Consider the following 20621-nt stretch of genomic DNA (forward strand, 5'->3'; position numbering starts at 1 on the left):
GAGGCAGAGGTGGCAGTGAGCCGAGACTGCGCCACTGCACTCCAGCCTGGGCAACAAGAGTGAGAATCCGTCTCAAAAAACAAACCAACAAGCAAAAAACAAAAAAGCAAAGGGTGGTACATATTGCATCCATCAACTTAGATTAAATAAAAAGGGAGGAAGCAGAGCAAAGGCTACACAGTACTGTATATATGTATGATACCTATCCTTCATTGGCAAAGCCAAAATCCATAAAGCTGTGAAAAATACAATAAGTTTAGTACAAACATATTTGGTAGCAAAACCTGACGAGATGTAGCATAAGATTTTATAATCTTTATTCACCCCACTTGTATTTGTTATGCTTTTATAAAAATATTAACATCTTTGATTATTTCTGGGTTTTTTATTTTTTTTTATTTTTTGAGACAGAGTCTCACCTCTGCCGCCCAGGCCGGAGTGTAGTGGCATGATCTCGGCTCACTGCAACCTCCACCTTCCAGACTGAAGTGATTCTCCTGCCTCAGCCTCCTGAATAGCTGGGATTACAGGCGCGTGCTACCACGCCCAGCTAATTTTTGTACTTTTAGTATAGATGTAGTTTCACTATGTGGGCCAAGTTGGTCTCAAACTCCTGACCTCAGGTGATCCACCCGCCTCAGCCTCCCAAAGTGCTGGGACTACAGGCGTGAGCCACCACGCCTGGCCTATGTCTGAATTTTTTACAGAAATGCTAATGTGTTTAATTACGAGGCTACAACCTCTTACTAGGGATTTTGGATAATATGGTAGATGCGCTATCTTATCTTCCTACAATTGCAAAAAAAGAAGCCTTCATTCTAAAATACATCTGGACCAAGGATTCTGAACAAAGGATTACACACTTACACACACATAAACTATCTTTGGAAGTATTCACAGGAAATTTAAGTTTCCAGGTAGAAGAACTAGGTGGCTACACACAGTAGAAAAGGAGATTCTTTATCTTTTTAAATCTTTGGAATTTTGAGTCAAAGTGAATTAATTACTACTTAGTCAAAATATAAAATGTAAACAAAGTAAAACATTAAGACTTTTAAATTCTCAATAGTAACAGACAAAGCTAGATACTTGGGTTTTTGTTTGTTTTAACTGAAAAGTGACCCTTTCTCAGGTCACAGAGAAATCCATACAGCAGGAGCTTTTCTTTATCTTACCTTTGGTTGACCCAATGGCATCTGAAAGTAAAGAGAGCCATCCTTTCTGGAATAAGTCAGAAAATGGTGATTTTTCTACCCAATTAATGACTTTTAGGAAATAGCATCTTATCAATGTTTTTGATGTTTCCTGCCGAGCAAAGCAAGTGCTTGTATGTGGCTGTTTTTCGTTTCTAGTGTCCCCAGAAATATGGTAGGTGGCGGGCTTGAGTCTCTCAGCACCGAGAAGCAGTACTGGAGGCCTACACTTCTCAATACTGGAGAGAGACTTTAAAAAGTGTTTCAAGTACAGATCTAGCCTTACATCGTAACAGCTCCAATACAAAGGAGATTGAGAACTCTGGTTAGTACCTGAATAGCATCTTTTCTACTGTCAGCTTTTCATATTTTTCATATACTTATTTTGATACCCTGTTGTATTCCAGAATGAATTTATAAGGTTTGTCTTTTCTTATGATTTGGATTTTGACTAATGTGCACCACACTCTCAACTTAAACCAGGAATCAGAAAAGATACCTTGCTTTCTGAGGTTTATCGAGTGAGTACAAAGGCATGGCAAGAGACACAAGGTTTGGAAGGCCCCAAATGCCCCAATGACAAAAGAAATTCCTAATGAAATGACTAACAATATTTGCTTCCTTGTGTTAGGACATAAATGTGCTTACGTTAATCCTTATCTTCTATCAAATTATACTCGGCTCACTGAGGGTAGAAACTGACTTCTATTTCCTTTGGCTCCCACATCATCAAATACCTGGATTGGTATAATGCAATGCACAGTAAATATTGCCGAAGTAAAAACCAGTGTCATCTCATAGTAGAGTAGATGCTCTCAAGAAGGAACAAGAAATTTGATCTACCATAATAACCATACAAACGCTAAACAGAAGACTTAGAAAAACACAGAAAATACAGAAAAGATAATATTTCTAAGTAGTACTAATAAATAATCTCCCTAATTTTTTAAGAGGCCTCCATGCCTCAATGAATTGTTGTGGTTACCAGGTCTCTGACAAATTTGCAATCTTCGCAGAATCAAAGATCCCAATAACACTAAATTTAAAAGATGTGACAGCATTCCATTTTCTTCAAATGTGTCACATGATAAAGCTATTCGTAGTTCCTAAATTCTCATTCCTTTAGATGTCTATAATAAACCTAGGAAAGCGTAGGCAATTTTCTGCTGTGGGAAAAGGCAAAAAATCGTGAAAGTGGCAAATATGTTCCCTTCAATATATGCTTTTGGAACATTTCCAAATTTTAAGATAGAGAGGATTACTGGTCCAAATGTTAATATAAATCATCTCAGTCAATTCAGATTATATGAGACGATCGAATTTTAGATAAACCCCCAGAGATGCAGAGTGAAACAAATGGCATATTCTGGAGAATTAGAATGGACACTGTGCATTAAACTGGTTTGACATTTACTTGGCATTTTATGTTTGTTCAAAGTTAAAAATAAGTGATAACAATAGCAAAAACTACCTGAATACTTCTATCTACCATTCCAGGCACCATACCAGTACTAGGCACTTTACATGCAGTACCTTATTTAAACCTCACAGACCTATGAGGTTATGTGCTATTATTATTCTCATTTGACAGACAATAAAACAGGCCCAAATATGTTATATAACCTGAACGAGCCTATACCACAGTTAGATTGGAGCACAATTAGAACTCAGGCTGACCTTAAAACCCACACTAGCAATCACTATAAGGTTTGGGTTCCTTAACTTTCTAAAGAATGGCAGATTTTAACTAAATCTGAAATACAATAAAGGGTAACAGCAAACACAGGCATGTCTTGTATTTGTATATAACCCCCCTCCAAGAAAAAGAACGGAAGCTACTAAGTTTTCCAAAAAGGTGTCTCTCCTGTCTCTCTCTCTCTCTCCCCCCCCCCACACACACAAAATTTTAAAAACTGGATTTCAGTGAAATTTGGCTTGCACAGAGATGTGAAGTAGGCTTTTGTTTGGCAGGAGCCCTTTCATACACCTTTTAAAAGAGCATAAATTCACTGTTCAGAGATGCCTTAAGTCTCATCCCTGACTATAAGCTTCCTGAGGATAATGAACTCTTCATTTTATGTCTTCCACAAAATCTCTGAGAGCATAGGGTCTCATGAGAAGGCATAATGCTGTGGAATAAATAAAAATCTCCCTTTCCAAGAATCTCCAGCTTATGGCGAAGTCTTCCATTTGTTTTCTAAGTCTGGATATTAAAGAAAAAATTTAACTCAACAATTTTTTTGGCTTCTGAAAATTACAAAATTCTAACTTTGACTACTGTTCTTAACTTGGGCTTCTGATTATCACCCAAGAAGGGCTCTTTTTGTCCTAGTATGTTTTCTCTAGAACCACCTATCTGAGGAACAAGCCTTCTATTAAAAAAAAGTTCTGACAGCCTGAGTTTATAGTTTTAAAGCCAAAAACATTAAGGCACTTGCCTAAAGCTCCAGAACTTGTTGATGACAAAGTCCAGATGGCAGAACTGAGAAATGAACCTAGGTCTGATTCCTGGATTGCTCTAGCTCCACCTATTGACCTGAATGACAGGGTAACTCACTTCAATACTTCTGTCACCTTTCAGTCAAATCATTTCTGAAATCAAAGTTCAACTTAACCTGCATTAAGAGTAAAAATGCAAGGCTTCTAAATGTTCAGGTAAAGAGCACATGATGAAGACAATCAGCATCACAGTTCACTGACATAGGCAAATGATTCATATATAAAGCTATGCGGTTATAATGACTTCCTTGGACTACGTGAATCAGAAAGGCTACTACCCATACCATTGACTTGACCAGAGACCTCTAGAGCGCTGGAATCCTAATGTCAGACATTATTTTGTATTTCTACTCGTGCAACAAAGCATCTCAACCATGTAGATGACTCAAATATGTCAAAATTCAACCCGCTGGCAAAGCTGACCAACAAGAAGCAGGCTCCTATTCAACAACCTCTTAGCACTAGGATAGTTGGGGACTAGTCATTTAACAACAAATTACTTCAAGTTGTTTCGCTGAACATCTCATCCTCCCAAGGTCACTTCGATAATATCAGGCATGTAGCAAATACTTAAGATTCTAACCACATTAATTTGTGTACAATGTATTCTTGCACTAACTTCCTTTCCAAATGGCATTTCCCCCGATCTAAAGGAGTGTGAAGGATATAGTTTCCTATTCTGCCAGGACAGGACACTTAAAAGGAGCCCTTTTCATACTTATTAAAGGAATATATTTACTAACAGAATCGATGCTATATCTCTTACTTTAAAGCATAATTTGAAGTGAAATTCAGAGTGACTGCTAATGAATATGGTGTTTCTTCTTGGGGTGATGACAATGTTCTGGAATTGGTGATGGTGATCAATGCACAACATTGTGAATATACTAAAAACCACTGAAATATATACACTCTAACAGGTGAATTTCATGTCAATTAAATTTCAATAAAGCTATTTTTAAAAACCAATAATTTGGAAAACAAAATAACACAACTCTGGTTCTTTACATAGGCTGACTGTGAGCTACTGCCAAAGGATTGTCAGTAACCCCTACTAGAAGCTGACATACCTTAACTAGGTAAAGCAATAAAACGTTGGTATCTCAAAGGTTTTCATCCCTCATCTTAAAAAAGTATCATTTTCTTATTTCTTCATTTCCACTTTACACCAAATAATAAGAAGCTCATTAATTAGTTCACTCTTTTCGTATTCTTTCAAATCCAAAACAAACGCTAAACTGTTCAGGGAGTGGAAAAGAGCTTTAACTTGGATAAATGAATTATTTTGAGTTTTAGGATCATATTTTGTACCAATGTGTTAACACAAGTTAGAACTTAAAACCAAACATTTCAAGTAAACATTTCCAAAATATTAGAAATATTTCTAATAAAACATTTATGTGGCTTTGTCCTCAATTTTTCACAAAATGAGTCACCAAAAACCTTTCAAATAATATTCACAAAATTATAAATGCAATCATTTTAGACCCCTACTGAAATACCAGTTTATGTGTGCCTGTGTGTGCATTACGTACATACACACACAGACACACATAAACTAGTACATACACAGAAACACACACCCCACAACCTACTTTAGTTTATTAATCATATTAAAAAAACATTTAGACAAGATTTTATTTTAGGACAGTGAATGACCTACACGTGATTCAAAAGCCCATGTCATCATAACAGATAATGTACATGAACTGATCATTTAGCCATCTGAAGCGACAGTTGCATGAAGCTTCCAAAACTTTATGGAGAACATTACAGTTTTTTTTAAGGCTTGAATTTAAATATTATCAATTACAAAGAGCTTTTCATCAATCCGACTTTTATTGAACACTTACTATATTCCAGGCTAGGTGGTGGAGAAACAGATGCAAGACAGGCCTGCCCTCAAGGAAGTCCCATTTTGATTGCTTGCTTTTGTCAGGCACAGCACTAAACATGTTCACTTAGAGCATCTGACCTCCTAGGTTTAACGTTAACCACAGCAGGGGAATCTGAGGTAACCATTACAAATGACTGTAAGGCTGCAAGACTGGAAAAAATAAAATTTAGAAATAAACAAAAGCTGTTGTATATTTAGACCAAATCTAATTCTACTTCCTAACATTACACTTGAACTTCCAGATATACTGCTTAAAAAATGACCCAGAACATAACCATACCTTCCTTAACAGACATCTCTTATGTAATTCTCTCATTTAAAGGTCCATCTATTATACTTCAGTCAAAGCATCCTCTTCCATGAAAGGATACCTTCCTTTACCTTCAAACCAAACCTCTTCATCTGGGTACGGTACCGAACAGTTGTTGAATGAATGAATGAATGAAAAAACATGTTCTAATTGCCAAAGAGGTATTTGCTGGATGCCTATCTCAAAACACAATGGACTGACGGACCAGAATTCTACTGGACAGATCGCTGAATTTCAGAGGTAAAAACGGTAATCACTGGACAATGCCATGTAGTTAACATGTTATTAAATTCGCAATAAAGACCAGGCGGGGAACTTTCAGAAATAAAAACGGAAAGTGTTCATCAGGGTACTTTAAAATGGACTTGGTTCTACCATCTCTGAATCCGGAACACAAATGTGAGACAAAGAGATGGGAGGGTGGGGTGAAAAAGTCAAAAGGTCACCACCGAGTGACCCTCAAGAGAAATGTGCGCTGACCACCGAAGCTCGGGCCAAGCTGGATGGACACCTCCCACCCGAACCACGGGCCTGGGCTGTGCCTCGCAGCCCAGAGCTGCAGGCCATCCCGGCCCTTTTCAGCGCTGCTGCCTGCCTTCGCCCAGAACCTGAGCACAAAGAAACCACCGAGAAGCAAAATACGGTCCCCATGGGCGCGGGGCAGGCTTGGGGACCCGCTGGTAGAAGCCCTCTTCCCGGCTCCTCGCCGCCCCGGAGGCAGCCAGGGTGCGGCGGGCCGCGGAGACGCCTCTGTCCGACCCTTGCCGAAGTGTTTCAGAACTTGCCACCCACCCCCCCGCTATTTTCTTCTCCCGCCGCGGAGGCAGGACCCGCGCGAAGAGGACGCGAGAGGACAGGCGGGCGGGGCTCGCCGCGGCGGGCGGGCTGGCGGGTAGCAGAGCGCGCCCAGGTCCCGCAGCCCCACGCCCCCTTGGCCGGCCCCCGCCTCTGCGCCGCTATTGTTCCCGCGCCGCCCCCGCCCGCCGCGCGCTCCCGCCCCCACTCCCGGGAGGGGGTTACGGCTGAGGAGAAGGCGGCGGCAGCGGCACAATAACATAAACACGACGGGGCCGCCTGCCGCCCAGGCCCTGCGGCATCCGCCGCACTCACCCGGCAGCGCAGCGAACGGCGACAGGGAAGCCCGCCAGCGGGGACAGGGGCGGTCCGAGCGGTCGCCGCGGCCGTTACCCAGGTCTGCTCGCCGCTCCGCGATCCTAGCCGCGTCGTCCAGCCTCGGCCGCTCCGCTGAGTAACAGGGACGCGGGCCGTCACCGCGCACGCCCGCCCACGTCATCGCGCAGGGCGCCGCCCCCGCGCCTCCCGAGTGGCCTGCGGGGCGGGGCAGCCCCGGGGCCCGGATTGCGGGGGCGGGGCCGCTGGCCGGGGGCGGGGCTACTCCACGGGGCTGAGAGAACTTGCGGAGGTCGCCTGGAGGCGGAGCCGCGGAGAGAGCCTCCGAGGGCAGTGGGTGAGGGGCGTGGCCAGGAGCGGGAGGGGCGGGCCCTGTGGTGGCACGTGGCGGCGCGTGGCCCCAGGGGACTGCATCTGGTTGGCGGCGGTAGCCAGGTCGGAGCTTAAGGCTTCGGGCCTCGTCACCACAGGGTTTGAAGGGCAGGTGAGCTTAGGCCAAACTTGCGCAGCGAACAGACACCCCTTCCTGGTACACACCTGAGTGATGAAGAGCTGGTTACCTTGACCGACAGTACGTTCCATGCTGAGGACACCTGTCCGGATCCCAGCAACCTACAGAGAGATAAGTGTTCTCTTCAGCTGCCCCGGTAAAGCTTCCTCCAGTTTTTCCAAAATCCACTTCCTCCGAGATTCCTTGCAAATCCACCTCTTCCCAGATTCCTTGCATTACCTGGTTTACCTCTGAGGCCCCACAAAACGTGTAAATGTTACAGAAGCGATAAATTGACAAGCCTTTAAATATCCAACAACAGGTGGAAAGGCGTTTAAGTTACCTACATCCATGCAGTAGAATACATTTTAGCAATTTAAACGCCATGTGTTCAAGGAATTCTTAACAACACAGGAAAATGTTAACAATATATCATTAAGAGAAAGAAGCAAGAAACAAGTCTTATATATAGAACGATCCCACTTAGTTACTATATATACACATAGAAAAAACCTGGAAAGAAATACACCAAATTATGTTAGCAATGGTTCGTCATTGGACTATGGAATAAAGGGTGACTTGGTTCTCTTTTATACTTTGGGTATTTTCTCATGTTTTCCAAGAGGAATAGTTATGTTCACAATCGGAAACAAGTAAGTTACTTTAATAAAGAATATATAAATATTTGTTGAATGAATGAATGATTTCAGGTAGACTACTTTCCTATTACATGTGGGGCTGGCCTCTTTCTGGTGATTCTAAAAGCGAACATACAGGTGATTATTCATTCATTCTCTTCCCATTTCCTCTTTTCCTCCCTCTCAACCTTCTTAATTTCCTTCCTTCCATCCTTTATTCCTGCAATAATTATTTATTGCAGGCCCATTCAGTGCCTAGCAGTACAATAGAGTTTACAGATTTAATCACTGTACTATGAAAGTAATAACAGTAAATGCAAAATTATCACTGTATTATAATACAAATTGTTAAGGATACATAATATTATGAAACTAACTAATACACTAGTTAGTAAGGCCAGAAAAGATTTCCCTGAGGAACTGTCCCTTGAGCTGGGAATAGGTTTGACTAGACAGAGAATATTTTAGAGAGAACTTTGCATGCGAAGGTCCTGTGATGAGATTAAGCAGGATAAGATGGAGAACTTCAGGAAAGGCCAGCTCTGCTGGAGGAGCAAGGAAAAAGGAGCTATGAGATGAAGTCAGGAAGATTGGTAAAGGGACCAAACATAGGACAGCCATATTGGCCGTGTTGAAAATCTTTTTATCCTAAGTGCAATGGGAAGCCCCTGACATATTCAGCAAAGAGTATGGCATGGTCAGAATAGCGTCTTGAAAATATTCCTTATTGGAAAGAGGCCAGGTGGATGTAGGAGTAGCCTAGACAGTAAAAGGTGGAGGCTTGATCTAGGGTGATGGTCATGGAAATAGCTGATGGACATGGAAAGATCTGTGAATTATTTAGGAGGTCCAAGGGGCAGAACTTGCACATTCTCCAAGTGATGGGTTATGTGGGGCAATGAAGAAGAGGGAGACATCAAGGAAAACTCAAAGGTTTCTGGCTTGTGGCCAAGGATGGATGTTAGTGCTGGTTTACCAAGATGGGAATTTAGAAATGGACCAGACTGGGATGAAAATATCATGAGAGCAGGCTGTTTGGCTGTTTGGCTTTTGAGATGCCCAAAACTGATGTTAAGTTGGTGGTTGGATATACAGAGCTGAGGTTCAGCTAGGTGAGAGACGAATCATTGACAGTGAGTGATGCCTTGAAGCCTTGGGATAGATGGGTCGGCCTAGGCCTGAGCAGAGGGCCTACAACCAGGCTTGGGGAACTTCAATGTTAAAGGGCCACAAAGGGGAAGATGAGTCTGTGATGAGCTGCCAGGGAGATAGAAGGATAACCAGGAGAGAGGTGTTCAAGAAGAAAGAGCTGATCAATAATATTAAACATAAGAGGAGGCTTGGAATCCTGAAGTAATAGAACCAGAAGTGAATTAGTGTGGGCTGGGAAATGAATGGGAGGTGAGAAAATAAAGGTGGTGAATGTGGATGAGTTGGGCAGTGAAGTAGGATACAAGCACATTTTACATCTGATGGGAAGACTCTTTTGAGAGGGAGAGGTTGAATACACACAGAAGAGAAGAAAGAAATGTGTGTTTCCAGGGAGAATGGGGTATGATCGAGCACACAGACAGAGGTACCGCCTACTCTTCACCAGTCAAATTAAAGGCCTAGAGGTAACAAAAAACAATACAACCCTTAGAGCTGTTGTGAAGTGAGGGGAGTTGCTGGGAGCAGAGCTCCAGAGTTTCACACCCAGTTATGTGATGCTATTGTCAATAACAGCCTCTGTCTCACTCGACAGAGCGAGCTTCTGACTTAGCATCTACCATAGTCAGTCTCTGATTATCTAACATCTAGAAAGAACATTCCACATATTTACATATGTGCATTCGTATGTTTGTGTGTGTGTATGATTTCAGAAAGCATTTTGCTATTTCTGATGGAATGTAATTATCTCTAATATTCTGCAAATTCAAAATGCTTTTTTTGTAACCCAGATGCAGTATTGGGCCGCCTTCTTCCTTCTCATACAATTCTTTCTTGTCAACCTATTAGGGTTCCTTGTTAACCTATTAAGGGACTGACTCAGAAAAAGAGGAAAACATAGTGAATTCAGGTTTCTTGTCTCTTGTCCCAGGGAAGCTGTCTTGGGGACACATGGTCTTTGGATACCTCTGAGGCTGGGATGGGGAAAGGAGAGAAGAGGAACTGTAGGCTTTTCAAACTCAGTCTCTGCTGGAGCCCTCAGGGATGTTCAAGAAGAGGTGGCACTCTGCGAGAGTACCTCTTCCCTTGTCATCCCAGACCACACACACTGGATTGCACTGAAGATGTTTCTTTGGCTAAGGTAGTCAGGTGAATATCACCAAGCTGTTCAGTGTGCAGAAAGTGAAAGTTGAGACTTCAACTTACTTCCTAATTCCCTGACCTCACCCCAGGGGCAGGGAGTTGGGTTGGGGGGAAGGTACTTACCAACTAAAGCCTGCAGAAGGGCATCTCCAAGGACACTGCCTCTGCCCTGACTCCACCTCCAACACCATCCTTCTCTGTTAGCCTTTCTTTCAAGCCTCCCAGTCTCGTCTCCCACCCATGTCTCCAGTCAAGTCTACCTTTCCCCCAACAGGAGGGAGAGGTTCAGCACCTCGGTCAGTCAGTCCCTGACTCAGGGATGTTCTTTGAGAATCTTTCAAGGTAGAGCCTGCTGGCTCCCGATAGAGCGAGACAGACCTTGGATGCATGAATAGAGGAAAGACGAGTGTTCGTATTGTAAATCCATCCTCCAACTGCAAGAACTATGGCTCCTCAGGGGTAGGAAAGGGCCAAAAATGACCCGAGCTCCTCAGTCGCAACTTGAACAAAATGAAGTGGAGACAGAATGGGCAGAACTCTGATTTGAAGTTACAAGTGGTACCCTGTTTTTGCTTGCAGGTACATGCAAGAGAGAATCAACTAAGCTAGTCAAGTTTATAGATTGAGTACACATGCATATTTCCATGGGAAAAAAAAGGTCAGCATTTATTCCTCTAAGACGATGGTTTTCAAATTGTGGTTCCGCAGACCAGCATCAGCTGAGAACTTGTCGAAAATGCAAATTCTCATACTCACCTCAGACCGGCTGAGTGAGAAACCCTGAGGAAGAAGACCAGCAATCTGTGTTTTAACGAGCCCCCCAGGCATTTCTGATGCCCATTTGAGTTTGAGAATCCCAGCAGCAGGACACTGACTTGCAAGTCACCCTGCTCATTTTAATCACCTGTGGCTGGGGACTTTTAAAACTACCCACACCCGGCTGAACGCAGTGGCTCACACCTGTAATCCTAGCACTTTGGGAGGCCGAGGCAGGTGGATCACGAGGTCAGGAGTTCAAGACCAGCCTGACAAACATGGTGAAACCCCATCTCTATTAAAAATACAAAAATTAGCTGGTTGGGGTGGCACATGCCTGTAATCTCAGCTACTCGGGAGGCTGAGGCAGGAGAATCACTTGAACCTGGGAGGCGGAGGTTGCAGTGAGCCAAGATCACGCCACTGCACTCCAGCCTGGGCAACAGAGGAAGACTCCATCTCAAAACAAAACAAAACAAAACAAAACACTACCTACACCCAGGCTCCATGTCTGGTGCTCCTTCTCCAGTGGTGTGGGGTGGAGCCCAGGCTTTGTAGCTTTTTTCAGATCCCCTCAGGTAATTTTAATTTGTAGCCAAAAATGAAAGCCAGTGCCCTAAGAAATTTGGCATATTTTCTGTTCTTTTAAAATCTCAAAGCAACTGGACAGAACATCTTGCTCTCCATTAGCTTTTGTGCTTTCATTCTTTATTTAATTCTTACTTTCATTATTGGTTCTTTTTTCCCAATGTTTTGCCCCCATCTCCCACATCTTATACATATGCTAAATTGTTCTCTTTGCATTCACACCCCACTGCCTTAGCTTGGGCTGCCATCACAGCATATCATAAACTAGGTGGCTTAAGCAACAGAGATTTATTTTCTCGAAATTCTAAAGTCTGGAAGTCTGAGATTGGGGTGTGCCAGTATGGGTAGGTTCTGGTGAAGTCCCCTTTCTCAGCTTGCAGACAGTCACCTTCTTGCTATGTCCTCACATGGCAGAGTGAGGGAGAGAGAGACACAGAGAGAGAGAGAGAGAGAGAGAGAGAGAGAGAGAGAGAGAGAGAGCTCTGGTATCTCTTCTTATGAGGATGGTAATTCCACCATGTGGGCTCCACTCTCGTGACTTCCTCCAACCCTAATCACCTCCCAAAGTCCCCACCTCCTAATGCCATTACAATGGGAGCTGGGGCTTCAACATATGAAATTAGAGGAAATAGAGACACAATTCAGTCCATAGTATCCAGAAACTGAAGATATTCAGGGTTTATCCTCTGGAGAAAAAAATATAAAGGAAATTGAATAGGAGAGAAAGAATATTTTATTGAAGTCATACAACCTATAAATAAAATATTTGTTGTTTTAAATAAATGTTTCAGAAGAGAGCTTTCTACCAGATCTCTTAACATCAACTCCCTACCCCATCTACAATTATTAGCTAAGAATTTCTTTGAGCACCAGTGAAATTTTGCCATTCATAGCTCCTGCACTGTAGAACCTGTGCTATGGTCCCATGGTGGAGAGAAGATACTAGCCCCCTCCACCTCTATCTCCACCTTTACCTCCTGGCCTTCACCCTTACCCTTCAGATGTAAAACTGGAGCTCATGCTAGACTGGCAGGCATTCCACCAATGACCCTTTGGCAGAGAGACCCCTGTGAATTCCCAACCGTGGCCAACAGTCCTACTCATTCGTGGCTGGATTTGAAAAGACTCTTTGTGGCATCTCTGGGAAATGAGAAAGAGATTCTGGCATCACTGGAGAGTTATGAGTCTCTGCAGGTGGCAGAGTTTTGAGCCCCTCAGAAGGCAAGCGGATGTGTTTCCCTGCCGCTGCCTTGCCAGTGACCTCTGCTGGGGCATTCTCATGTTCCTGACTCAGAGGTGAGCCCTGAGGTCCTCTGACGCTCCTGAGAAGGTGCTCTTGCTTCTAGAAAGTGAAGATTAGAAGACAATTTGAAGGAATTTTCAATGACTTCTTAAACCTGTTCCTGAAGCAGATTCCCAGTTCACTTCTGAGGGTAGGTTGCATTGCTTCTCTTGCCACAACCCTACAGGATTCACTCCCAGCTGAGGGTTGGCATAGCTGGTCAGCCTGGCCAGCTTGAGGCTTGTTGTGGGTCTGGGAAGCTAGCAGAGGTGAGTAGGGTTTTTGGGCCTGGGAAAAGGCAGACGGAAGTATCATAACCCTTCAAGGTGTGGGTCTCTTAAAGGAGGGACAGCTACACAGGAAAATAAGTAAAGCCGGGCATGGTGGCTTATGCCTGTAATCCCAGCAATTTGGGAGGCCAAGGTGGGAAAATCATTTCAGCCCAGCAGTTTGAGACCAGCCTGGGCAACAAAGCAACAAAGTGAGGCTCCAACTCTACAAAAAAAAAAAAAAAAAAAAAAAAAGCCAGGTCCGGTGGTGAACACTGTAGTCCCAGCTACTCATGAGGCTAAAGTGAGAGGATTGCTTAAGCCCAGGAGGTTGAAATCGCAGGGAGCCATGATCATGCCACTGCACTCCAGCCTGGGTGGCAGAGCAAGACCTATCTTCAATGAATAAATAAATAGCATTCCTCCCCAAATGCTCCAGCGATGCTTGAGGAATAAGCAATCCAGGGTAGATAGGGCAGAAATTTATTTCTGGGAGTGCTAAGTCATGAAGACTGGATAAGGTCTCAAACCTACACCCCAGCTCACCACTTCCCTTACCCCCTGCAGTATTCTATTTCCTTGAAAAGTCAAAGTGTGATTGGTACTGCCAATCTGTGCAGAGCAGGGAGCAGGACTTCTCTTTGGCATCAGCAGGAACAACAGAGAGATCACAAATACCCTCTTCCCAAAGGCAGGGCCATGGTATGAGATTCTTTCTGTCCTCAAGCCATCAAGCAAGGTCCACTACAAGGGTGTGCCATTGTGGGAATGGGGACCCTCCCATTTGAAACTCTTTGTGAGGGCACCTACTCATGCACTCAGAGAAGGAAGAACCACACAAACTACATTGGATTCAAATATTTGGCCCCATCTAGCCTCACAGCAGAGTGGGACATCAGAACCTAGGGGGCAGAATCTCCTCCACTATTTTTGAGGTCTGCAACCCCAAAGGGAGGCTGGAAAGGGCTGTGAGAGGCAAGCCAAAGAAAACCAAGTATCAAGACCTGGCCTCTGAGGCACAGACTTCAACCAAAAGTGATGGGGGAAAAAACTGCACAGAAGCAAAATTCCCCTGAGGAAACTAGCCAAGGCACCAGGAATCTCCCCACCACATCAGTCCTTCAGCTTATAGATCTAAGACAAGACGTTTACGAGTGCCAAGGTAAATGGTGAGCTCAAGGGTTCTCAGGTGGTGCTCCGCTGAGATGGAAAGCCGTGGATTCTCAGTGACACAATTGTGGACTTTTCTCTAGAGTCCTTGTCAACAGGGGTAGAGAAATAGAGACCGCATGTGGAAGGGTGTATCTGGGAGCTGGGTTTTATTCCTGAGCATGTCAAACGGAAGGATGGACATCAAAGCAGTTGAAGGTGCCCCAGAGATGATCAGGGTAAGGACTCTGGGGCCCAGGCTGGGAGGGCAGTGAGGCCAGGAGAGGACAAATATATCGGGGCAGAATTTACACAGGAAGCAAGGTTTTCAGTTCTTTAGGACTGAGAATGGTGGTAAATTCAGTTGCAAGCCTGTAAGGAAGGAGAGGGACAGAGAGGAACTGGTTGAGACACCGTATTTTAGGTTTCCTGTGTGGAGCACCCTAGGCATGTTCACACATGTGTGCAGCTGCTCCATCACAGAAGTGAAGATCACTCATAGTCGGAATATGAGCCTCTTGTGTTGGACTCCTAGTTGGATCAGATACCCCAGGTTTTCCAGGACGGGTCCAGTTTATACCTGTTGCCCCAGAATCATTATTAATTGTGTGTCTGGCACTTTCAAAAGCATCCAGGTTTGAATGACCAAATTATATAATCCCTTTCCTATGCAGCAAATTCTTTGGGCAGGGCCGGCTTCATGAGCATTTGACCTGTGCTGTCACATGGGACCCTGCTTTCAGAAGGAGTCCATGGCTGGTTTAATGCTCTGCTGTTGCCATCTTGCAATTCTTATAATTTCATCTTTGGACTTGTGTTTTGTGAGTGCAGTCTGATGGTACACTGGAGCCCAAGCATGGGCAGAGGAGATATGCCAGGCAGTAGGGTGTGTAGCATGGGCCCAGGCCCACTGTCCAGCACACATGTGTGCCTGGGGCAGCCTGAGGCACTGTGAGACTTTGAAGGGACAATTGGAACCAGAGCATGGGCCCAGATTGGTGTTGGTTATGGCAGCAGCAGCAGTAAGAGATACTGGCCATATCTCAAAGAGAGGAGGGGCTAGATGGAATCCCAGTGGGACATGTCTCCCCATGAGTACCCAGAGCCCATCTCAGGGCATCTGCACTTTGGCCCGAACTATGGGACAGAAACTTTCCATGCTGGGGCAGTAAACTTTGTTAGCTACAAACTGTACACTTATTACAAAACTGTACTCTTATTACCAAATAAAAATGCAATGAAGACATTGCAATAAAGCATATCAAGGAATTATTAGAGTTCTTCAAAGAGTTTAGAATATTTGCTTTTGAAAATTGCTACAACATTGCAAAATGAATATCCACAGGCTTAAAAATAAAAATTAAGATAAACTATTGTCATATTCAATAAAAAGAGTACTATTTTCATATGAAACTTCAGATAAACCAATTATTAATGAGGAAGATATTTTAAAATTAACTTTCTCTTGTGATAGAAGATACCAGGATATACCATTAATGTATAAACGGGTATTTTAAATTATAGACAAACCATAAAGACACTTTGTTTCCTGTGCAACTTCCACAAATTACAGAAAATGTCGGAGGAACATTAAAATACCATTGTTTAAATTTACATTTGAAATTATACAACTTACGTGAAATTAAGTTGTATGACAAGTTAAATTTTAGAAAAATTAAATTAAATTTAAAAAAATTAAAATTAAATTAAAATTAAAATAAAATAAAATTAAAATTAAATTAAAAATTAAATTAAAAAATTAAAAGTTAAATTTTAGAAAAATTGTTTCTTAAGAAGCATCAGTTCTAGATGTACTAAAATTTATATTTTGAAATAACTTATCAGAAATTTATTCTAATGTTGTCACAATCTAAAAAATAATCTTAATAGTTCCAGGAATAATCACATCTGCAGAATGATCCTTCTCAAAATTTAAAATTATCAAAAATTATCTTTGTGTACTTGCCAAGAGCAACTGATGTTGCTTTTAATTATATTAATTGAAAATTAATTGTTTTTAAAGTGGCTAAAGCTATACGTTTTAATGACCTGACATATTTTTAGAAAAGTGATTCAGAAAAATATTATGATCAATCAAAATACCACCTTAATAATACTTAATAAAGTATTATTGCTTATTGTATTATATAAAATTATGATACCATAAATAGGTTTGGGGAGCAATTTATAGGTTTATAATGTTATTCATGAATTATTATTATACCATTTCATTTGATAAGTAATATGATACCTTAAAAGAGGAATATTTATATTTTAGTACCTTTAATGACACTTTTTTCTTGCTTTTCGAACAAGGGCCCACCCCATTTGCATTTTGCACTTGGTCCCACAAGTTATATAGCTGGCCCTGTCTTGGGCACTGAATTCACCAAGGATAATTCTATGGTATGGTGTGATGTGGTGTGGTATAGAAATGTGCCCAAATACCTTGTGAATGTCAGGGAATATGGAAACCCAGCAGGGAGGCTAGGCAAAGGAATAGTAGGTCCCTCGAGGCAGGAGGGCTTGGGCCCTGGGAAATGGGAGCCTGCACTTGAGCAGTCATCTGTGTCTTCAGGGAGAGCAGAAGGCAGTTAAGGTAAGGAGAGGAGAGAAGAGTCTTTGTGGAATCTTGGGTCACTACTTTTGATGGGTTGAGTTTCCTCTCAGCAAGGGTCAAGTGAAAATGCCCCCAGATAGGATTAACTATCTGTGCTCAGCCGCAAAGGAATTACCTCAAGGATGGGTGGGGGGAATCAATCAGGAAGTTTAACTTTTAATTTTATTAGGGCTTGTCTCAGTCTGTTTGTGTTGTTATAAAGGAATACTCAAGGTTAGACTGTCTCTTTTTCTCTCTCGTGTCGCACTGGTGCAGAAAAACCATTAAGTTAAGCAAGGAGAAGTTCTTAGTAATCTTTAGAGTCCTCTATCCTTGGCCAGGGTTGAGGACGGGGTACAGAGTTCAGCAACTCATAAATGGGCCAATGTAGTATAGCAGGACACTCTGGTCTGGGATCCCCAGATTCTGGGGGTACTTGGTAAGATACTGAGGCCTTGCCCAGGCCTCATTGTTCCCAATTTTTATTTTCTTGATGTAAACTCCCTGGGACATCTGGGGGGTTCCTGTGGAGATACTCTGTTAGGAAATACTGAAAACTGTCCTGTAAAGATTCATCACTTAGAACCAAAGTGCCATGAGGCAGGACCCAAGATTGACCACATTTGCTTGTTACTGACATCAGGACCCCCCTGAGGGGTCTTCAGTTGGTTTGGGGGAGTGATAAGAAAAAGAAGATGGTAAGAAGATTTGAGAGGTAATGAAACATGAAGAAAGTAGATGAGACTCCTAGCATTTCACCTGTGGCGGGATAGGATCAGGTCAGGGAGGGAGACTGGTGGCTGGGGATTGAATGCAGCTCCTGAGGAATCCAACCAAGGATAACAAGTCCCCAGGGCAATGACAAAGCCCCCTTTGGACCCCATGCATAGTGCACCCCTATGCTTTCTTTGGTACCTTCTGCACTCCACCCACACCCTACTCTAGCACCTCTATGGTGGCAGGTCTCCCAGTCCAGGGCTGTTTATACCTGGCACCAGGCCCATGAGGATCATTTTCAAACACGGAGATATTTACACAGAGCAAGAGGGAAAACGCATATCAGGTTTCACCCTGAAATCCTGGTGCCTGACCCAGGTCTCTGTCCTCTACCTCTACCCTAGACACAGACACAGACACACACACACACACACACACACATTCACATATGCACACACCTGTATGCACATGCACATGCACTCACACAACACATACACACTGATATGGTTTGGCTGTGTCCCCACCCAAATCTCATCTTGAATTCCCAGATAATTGAATCATGGGGGCAGGTCTTTCCCATGCTGTTCTCGTGATAGTGAATGAGTCTCACAAGATCTGACGGTTTTAAAAAGGGGAGTTTCCCTGCACAAGCTCTCTTCTCTTGTCAGCCTCCATATGAGATGTGCCTTTCACATTCCACCATGATTGTGAGGCCTACCCAGAGATGTGGCACTGTAAGTCAATTAAACCTCTTTTGTAAATTGCCCAGTCTTGGGTATGTCTTTATCAGCAGTGTGAAAATGAACTAATACACACACAGAACCAGGAACTCTCTCCCCTTTTCCCATAAGAACTCAGGCCAGGAACCACTGTCCTGGAGGAAATGAAGCCCTAGAAATCACCCTTCCTTCTACCTGTCTTTATATCCAGAGAGTTTTGAAATAACCAACAATATGAGGGAAAATATTAGCAGGTGATAATTTTTCTCTGCTTCCCAAAGTGTTGATTGCCTGTGTTTCTTCTAATATCCAGTCATTTGCCACTTAACAATGGAAGTACATTCTGAGAAATACATCGATAGGAAATTTCATTGTTGTGTGAACCTCATAGAGTGTGCTTACACAAACCTAGATGATACAGCTACTACACACCTAGGCTATATGATACAGCCTGTTGCTTCTAGACTACAGCACATGCCACCACACCTGGCTAATTTTTTCATTTTAGTAGAGACAGAGTTTCACCATGTTGGCCAGGCTGGTCTTGAACTCCTGACTTCAAGTAATTTTTCTGCCTTGGCCTCCCAAAGTGCTGGGATTACAGGCATGAGCCAATGCACCTGGCCAATTACTGTGATTTTTATCAGAGTTAAAAACAAACAGTTTTGTCCCAGGATTCAGAGAATATTTCGAATTTTATCCCTGGGTTATCTTATCGTTATTTTTCTCCTTCCCTCTGTCCTGTGACAGCTCGGGAATCTCTAAATGCTTTTAATATTGTGGTTCCAGGTAGAGAATGTCATGCGAAGTATTCAGCCTCAGGACTAGGTTACTTCTCTCTTCTCCCAGGTTTGTTAAGGGCCAAGAGATGGACAGAGAGTGAGAAAGTCATCTTGGTAAAGCAGACTCAGGGGCATTGGGATGAGTGGTTCAACTTTTTGCTTCCATTTTCCCTCTAGTGGGCTGAACTGGTCTTCAACAGCTAGCCACAGTCACTTCTTCCATACTTGTCTAGCGTGGGACCCCTGGCTGGGGTCCTTAGAATCATAGGATCACAGATAAGAAACAGCATATTGGAATAAAGTCAGCAGACCTGCAGCAGTGTGCAATACCTTCCACAGGGAATAAGGATTTTGCTCCGAGGTTGGGGATGTTGGTACCAATGTTTGGAACCCCAACTGCCCCAAAACCACTTACAGTATGCCCTTGGATCCTAACATTGTGACTGGAGGAGATGATCTGGCAAAAGGCCAGAGTATTCTGTGGAGCTGGACTGAAGTCATGAACTTCATGCCAGACTCCATTTGGGTAACCACATTACACAACTCCATTAGGGTTACTGTTCACATGCCCAAATTCAGCAAATTTGATCAATTTTGCTTATAATTTCTGGACATTTTATTTATGTGTCAAATTTGGGAGGTAATTTTTGTAGTTTGCTGTTCCCTGTAGATATTTTCAAAGTTGTCTTTCATTTACTTAAATAAAATAAAAAGATCATTTTGGCTGGGCTTGGTGGCTCACACCTGTAATCCCAGAACTTTGGGAGGCTTATGTGGGCAGATCGCTTGAACCCAGGAGTTTGAGACCAGCCTGGACAACATGGTGAAACTCTGTCTCTACAAAAAAATACAAAAATTAGCTGGGTGTGGTGGTGTGCGCCTGTGGTCCTAGCTACTTGGGAGGCTGAGGTGGGAGGATCATCTAAGCCTGGAGTTTTAGGCTGCAGTGAGGTGAGATTGTGCCACTGCCCTCCAGCCTGGGCAACAGAGTGAGATCCTGTCTCTAAAAAAAAAAAAAAAAAAAAAAAAAAGGAGTTGTTTTATAACCAGTGTCTGATAAATTGCAGTGTCTGAAATCTTGCTCCCCTCCCTCTCCCTCTTGTGGATGTCTGATCTTATTTGTTTGCTACTCTTAGAAAATCTTATTTTTGACGGGGCTCAGAGGTAGAAGCTTTCAGAGAAAACAGCCTCAGTCTTTTGGCAATCTGTTTCTAGTGTTTTTCTTTGACCTCCTTCATTTCCTTGGCCAAAAGTTTAGCATATTCTACAGCTTCTTCCTTATTTATTTATTTTTAGAATGCTGTTTCCTT

The 20621-nt window shown here is 43.0% G+C and overlaps 1 protein-coding gene across 15 annotated transcripts in view; it reads right to left on the minus strand.

Moving 5' to 3' along the window:
• The window catches only part of MAPK8 (mitogen-activated protein kinase 8), a 135173-nt gene extending 128020 nt beyond the window's left edge, over positions 1-7153 (minus strand). For 8 of the 15 annotated variants that reach the window (XM_015146977.3, XM_015146985.3, XM_015146976.3 and 5 more), the window contains exons 1-2: positions 7010-7153; positions 5546-5739 (exon numbers count right to left, since the gene is read on the minus strand). The gene's annotated coding sequence lies outside the window, so the exon portion shown is untranslated. The remainder of the gene's footprint in view (positions 1-5545; positions 5740-7009) is intronic. The other 7 variants (XM_015146981.3, XM_028826352.2, XM_015146980.3 and 4 more) reach the window with 1 other exon arrangement.
• Between the last annotated feature and the right edge of the window lie 13468 nt (positions 7154-20621).

The sequence above is a fragment of the Macaca mulatta genome, chromosome 9 (assembly GCF_049350105.2).
Source record: "Macaca mulatta isolate MMU2019108-1 chromosome 9, T2T-MMU8v2.0, whole genome shotgun sequence".
Classification (NCBI taxonomy): domain Eukaryota; kingdom Metazoa; phylum Chordata; class Mammalia; order Primates; family Cercopithecidae; genus Macaca; species Macaca mulatta.